Consider the following 6,111-nt stretch of genomic DNA (forward strand, 5'->3'; position numbering starts at 1 on the left):
GAAAGGTAGGCTCATGGCTGCAAACTCGTACAGGAGCACCTGTCTACATTACCCTGAGTGTGTGTCCCCCACTTTATACCCAGTGTCAGTATCGAGCACTCCCAGGGCAGGTACAGCACGGGTTAGATACAGTGTAGAGCTCCCTCTACATTACCCTGACAGTGTGTCCCCACTTTATACCCAGTGTCAGTATCGAGCACTCCCAGGGCAGGTACAGCACGGGTTAGATACAGTGTAGAGCTCCCTCTACATTACCCCGAGAGTGTGTCCCCCACTTTATACCCAGTGTCAGTATCGAGCGCTCCCAGGGTAGGCACAGCACGGGTTAGATACAGTGTAGAGCTCCCTCTACATCACCCTGACAGTGTGTCCCCACTTTATACCCAGAGTCAGCATCGAGCGCCACAGGCCAGGTGCAGCACGGGCCCCTCTAACAGTGCAGCGCTCCCTCAGAACTGTCCCTCCGACAGTGCGGTGCTCCCTCAGTACTGCCCCTCCGACAGTGCGGTGCTCCCTCAGTACTGCCCCTCCGACGGTGCAGCGCTCCCTCAGTACTGCCCCTCCGACGGTGCAGCGCTCCCTCAGTACTGCAGCGCTCCCTCAGTACTGCCCCTCCGACAGTGCGGCGCTCCCTCAGTACTGCCCCTCCGACAGTGCGGTGCTCCCTCAGTACTGCCCCTCCGACGGTGCAGCGCTCCCTCAGTACTGCCCCTCCCACAGTGCGGCGCTCCCTCAGTACTGCCCCTCCCACAGTGCGGCGCTCCCTCAGTACTGCCCCTCCCACAGTGCGGCGCTCCCTCAGTACTGCCCCTCCGACAGTGCGGCGCTCCCTCAGTACTGCCCCTCCGACAGTGCGGCGCTCCCTCAGTACTGCCCCTCCGACAGTGCAGCACTCCCTCAGTACTGCCCCTCCGACATTGCGGCGCTCCCTCAGTACTGCCCCTCCCACAGTGCGGCGCTCCCTCAGTACTGCCCCTCCAACAGTGCAGCACTCCCTCAGTACTGCCCCTCCGACAGTGCGGCGCTCCCTCAGTACTGCCCCTCCGACAGTGCGGCGCTCCCTCAGTACTGCCCCTCCGACAGTGCGGCGCTCCCTCAGTACTGCCCCTCCGACAGTGCGGCGCTCCCTCAGTACTGCCCCTCCGACAGTGCGGCGCTCCCTCAGTACTGACCCTCCGACAGTGCGGCGCTCCCTCAGTACTGACCCTCCGACAGTGCAGAGCTCCCTCAGTACTGCCCCTCCAACAGTGCAGCACTCCCTCAGTACTGCCCCTCCGACAGTGCGGCGCTCCCTCAGTACTGCCCCTCCGACAGTGCGGCGCTCCCTCAGTACTGCCCCTCCGACAGTGCGGCGCTCCCTCAGTACTGCCCCTCAGTCAGTGCGGCGCTCCCTCAGTACTGCCCCTCCGACAGTGCGGCGCTCCCTCAGTACTGCCCCTCCGACAGTGCGGCGCTCCCTCAGTACTGACCCTCCGACAGTGCGGCGCTCCCTCAGTACTGACCCTCCGACAGTGCGGCGCTCCCTCAGTACTGCCCCTCCGACACTGCAGAGCTCCCTCAGTACTGCCCCTCCGACAGTGCGGCACTCCCTCAGTACGGCCCCTCCCACAGTGCGGCGCTCCCTCAGTACTGCCCCTCCGACAGTGCGGCGCTCCCTCAGTACTGCCCCTCCCACAGTGCGGCGCTCCCTCAGTACGGCGCTCCCTCAGTACCGGCACCGGGAGTGTTAGCCGAGTTTTTGTGCTCAAGTCTCTGGAGTGGGGCTTGGACCCAGAAACTTCAGACTCAGAGGCAAGTGTGCGACCCACTGAGGCTAATACTCCCATTCATTGCCTCCCTTCACTGATCTTAATTCGGAACTTAATGACCTCTCGACCCACACAGAGTCAAGCCTACTCTAACCCGATCCTGCCCTTGTTGAGCTCTGTGGTACCTGGCCCACACCGTCCTCCCATTACCACTCACTGAGTCAAGTTACACTGCCAATCACAGACACAGATCCTGCACCATCCCACCACACTCCCCCACATTGCTGGCAAAACAAAACACTCTTTCGTCGAACTAGCAGCTTTTCTTTAACAACTTGTATTTATGCACCACCTTGAACGTAGTAAAACGTCCCAAAGTGCGTCACAGGAGCGTGACCGAACAAGATTTGACACCGAGCCACGTAAGGAGATATAAGAAAAGGTCACCAAAAGCTCAGTCAAAGAGGGAGGTTTTAAGGAGAGTCTTAAAGGAGGTGACAGAGTGGTTTACGGAGGGAATTCCAGAGCTCGGGGCCCAGGCGGCTGAAGGTACGGCCGCCAATGGTGGAGCGTTGGAAATCGGGGGATGGACACGAGGCCGGAGATAGAGGAGCGCAGAGTGTTGTAGGGCTGGAGGAGGTTACAGAGATAGGGAGGGTTGTAGGGGCTGGAGGAGGTTACAGAGATAGGGAGTGTTGTAGGGCTGGAGGAGGTTACAGAGATAGGGAGGGTTGTAGAGCTGGAGGAGGTTACAGAGATAGGGAGGGTTGTAGGGGCTGGAGGAGGTTACAGAGATAGGGAGGGTTGTAGGGGCTGGAGGAGGTTAGAGATAGGGAGGGTTGTAGGGGCTGGAGGAGGTTACAGAGATAGGGAGGGTTGTAGGGGCTAGAGGAGGTTACAGAGATAGGGAGGGTTGTAGGGGCTGGAGGAGGTTACACAGATAGGGAGTGTTGTAGGGGCTGGAGGAGGTTACAGAGATAGGGAGGGTTGTAGGGGCTGGAGGAAGTTACAGAGATAGGGAGTGTTGTAGGGCTGGAGGAGGTTACAGAGATAGGGAGGGTTGTAGGGGCTGGAGGAGGTTACAGAGATAGGGAGGGTTGTAGGGCTGGAGGAGGTTACAGAGATAGGGAGGGTTGTAGGGGCTGGAGGAGGTTACAGAGATAGGGAGGGTTGTAGGGGCTGGAGGAGGTTACAGAGATAGGGAGGTTTGTAGGGGCTGGAGGAGGTTCCAGAGATAGGGAGGGTTGTAGGGGCTGGAGGAGGTTAGAGAGAAAGGGAGGGTTGTAGGTCTGGAGGAGGTTACAGAGATAGGGAGGGTTGTCGGGGCTGGGGGAGGTTACAGAGATCGGGAGGGTTGTCGGGGCTGGAGGCGGTTACAGAGATAGGGAGGGTTGTAGCGGCTGGAGGCGGTTACAGACATAGGGAGGGTTGTTGGGCTGGGGGAGGTTACAGAGATAGGGAGGGCTGTAGGGGCTGGAGGAAGTTACAGAGATAGGGAGGATTGTCGGAGCTGGAGGAGGTTACAGAGATAGGGAGGGTTGTAGGGGCTGGAGGAAGTTACAGAGATAGGGAGGGTTGTCGGGGCTGGAGGAAGTTACAGAGATAGGGAGGGTTGTCGGGGCTGGAGGAGGTTACAGAGATAGGGAGAGGCGAGTCCATGGAGGGATTTGAACCTGAGGATGACTATTTTAAATCCAAGGCATTAGAACACTCATGTTATTAGTATTTTTCATTTCAGCTAGGCTGAGATCCAGTCCTGCACATGGAAACCTCAGGAACGATTGTGGGTCACGAATGAATGCCAAGCAGCCACTCGTACTGCCCCAGTGCAGAGATCGGACTGTCATTTATCTCTCCATTCCTCCTACGCCAAGTCTAACATACACAAGCGTGGGGGGATTAGAGAGGTACTTAAAATCGAAGAAATTACAGACAAGGGGGTCAGGATCATAGAAATATTACAGCAGATGAGGCCAGTCAACCCATCGGCCCTGTGCCAGGTCTATGAAGTCCCATCCCCAACGCCCATTTAAAAGGTTCTTTTTATAGTATTTATATTTATCCGGTTCCTTTTTAAAACCTACTCTGGATTCTGCGTCCCCGCTGTCCCTGGTCAGGCAATGCAAGTCCCAACAACCCTCCACGGAAAAGGAATTCTCCCCAATTCACAAGCACAGAACTAGGAGCAGGAGTCGGCCATTCGGCCCCTCGAGCCTGCTCCGCCATTTCATGAGATCAAGGCTGATCCAACTTTGGCCTCAACTCCACTTCCCTGCCCGCTCCCCATAACCCTGGAGTCCCCCATTACTCAAACACCTGTCTAGCTCAGCCTTGAATATATTCAATGACCCGGCCTCCACAGCTCAATGGGGCAGAGAATTCCAAAGATTCACCACCCTCGGAGAAGAGATTCCTGCTCATCTCCGTCTTAAATGGGCGCCCCCTCATTCCGCCCACCGTGTCCGTGCCGGCCGACAAAGAGCTCTCCAGCCTAATCCCACTTCCCAGCTCTTGGTCCGTAGCCCTGCAGGTTACAGCATCCCAAGTGCACATCCAAGTACTGTTTAAATGTGGTGAGGGTTCCTGCCTCGACCACCCTTTCAGGCAGTGAGTTCCAGACCCCCACCAACCTCGGTGAAGAAATCTCCCCTCAAATCCCCTCGAAACCTTCCACCAACCACTTTAAATCTGTGCCCCCTGGTTAGTGACCTCTCTAAGGGACATAGGTCCTTCCTATCCACTCTATCCAGGCCCCTCAATTTTAGACACCTCAATCAAGTCTCCCCTCAGCCTCCTCTGTTCCAATGAAAACAACCCCAGCCGATCCAATCTTTCCTCATAGCGAGAATTCCCCAGCCCAGGCAACATCCTCGTAAATCTCCTCTGCACCCTCTCTAGTGCAATCACATCTTTCCTGTAATGTGGTGACCAGACTTGCACGCAGTCCTCCAGCTGAGGCCTAACTAGTGTTTCATACAGTACAAGCATAGCCCCCCCTGCTCTTGTATTCTACACCTCAACTAATAAAGGAAAAAAGACTCCGAGTCTCACTCTCTCTCTCGCCGGAGTCAGAAGGTCGTGGGTTCGAGCCTCCACTCCAGAGACTCGAGCCCCATAATCCAGACTGACTCTCCCCAGTGCCCACTACTGAGGGAGCGCCGCACTGTCGGAGGGGCAGTACCGAGGGAGCGCCGCACTGTCGGAGGGGCAGTACCGAGGGAGCGCCGCACTGTCGGAGGGGCAGTACCGAGGGAGCGCCGCACTGTCGGAGGGGCAGTACCGAGGGAGCGCCGCACTGTCGGAGGGGCAGTACCGAGGGAGCGCCGCACTGTCGGAGGGGCAGTACCGAGGGAGCGCCGCACTGTCGGAGGGGCAGTACCGAGGGAGCGCCGCACTGTCGGAGGGGCAGTACCGAGGGAGCGCCGCACTGTCGGAGGGGCAGTACCGAGGGAGCGCCGCACTGTCGGAGGGGCAGTACCGAGGGAGCGCCGCACTGTCGGAGGGGCAGTACCGAGGGAGCGCCGCACTGTCGGAGGGGCAGTACCGAGGGAGCGCCGCACTGTCGGAGGGGCAGTACCGAGGGAGCGCCGCACTGTCGGAGGGGCAGTACCGAGGGAGCGCCGCACTGTCGGAGGGGCAGTACCGAGGGAGCGCCGCACTGTCGGAGGGGCAGTACCGAGGGAGCGCCGCACTGTCGGAGGGGCAGTACCGAGGGAGCGCCGCACTGTCGGAGGGGCAGTGCCGAGGGAGCGCCGCACTGTCGGAGGGGCAGTACCGAGGGAGCGCCGCACTGTCGGAGGGGCAGTGCCGAGGGAGCGCCGCACTGTCGGAGGGGCAGTACCGAGGGAGCGCCGCACTGTCGGAGGGGCAGTACCGAGGGAGCGCCGCACTGTCGGAGGGGCAGTACCGAGGGAGCGCCGCACTGTCGGAGGGGCAGTGCCGAGGGAGCGCCGCACTGTCGGAGGGGCAGTACCGAGGGAGCGCCGCACTGTCGGAGGGGCAGTGCCGAGGGAGCGCCGCACTGTCGGAGGGGCAGTACCGAGGGAGCGCCGCACTGTCGGAGGGGCAGTACCGAGGGAGCGCCGCACTGTCGGAGGGGCAGTACGGAGGGAGTGCTGCACTGTCGGAGGGGCTGTCTTTCGGGTGGATGTAAAAGATCCCACGTTCACTATTGGAAGAGGAGCTCCCCCGGTGTCCTGGGGCCAATATTTATTGCTTAACTGACGTCACTAAAACAGATTAACTGGTCAGTTATCATATTGCTGTGTGTGGAAACTTGGTGTGCGCATATTGGCTGCCGCATTTCCCACATTACAAGAGTGAGTGCACTCTGACTGCCAAAAACCTCTCAATGGCAGGAACC

The sequence above is a fragment of the Somniosus microcephalus genome, unplaced genomic scaffold (genome assembly GCF_052327205.1).
Source record: "Somniosus microcephalus isolate GS21.2 unplaced genomic scaffold, FLI_Smic_1.0 unresolved_chr2, whole genome shotgun sequence".
In the NCBI taxonomy this organism is placed as follows: Eukaryota; Metazoa; Chordata; class Chondrichthyes; order Squaliformes; family Somniosidae; genus Somniosus; species Somniosus microcephalus.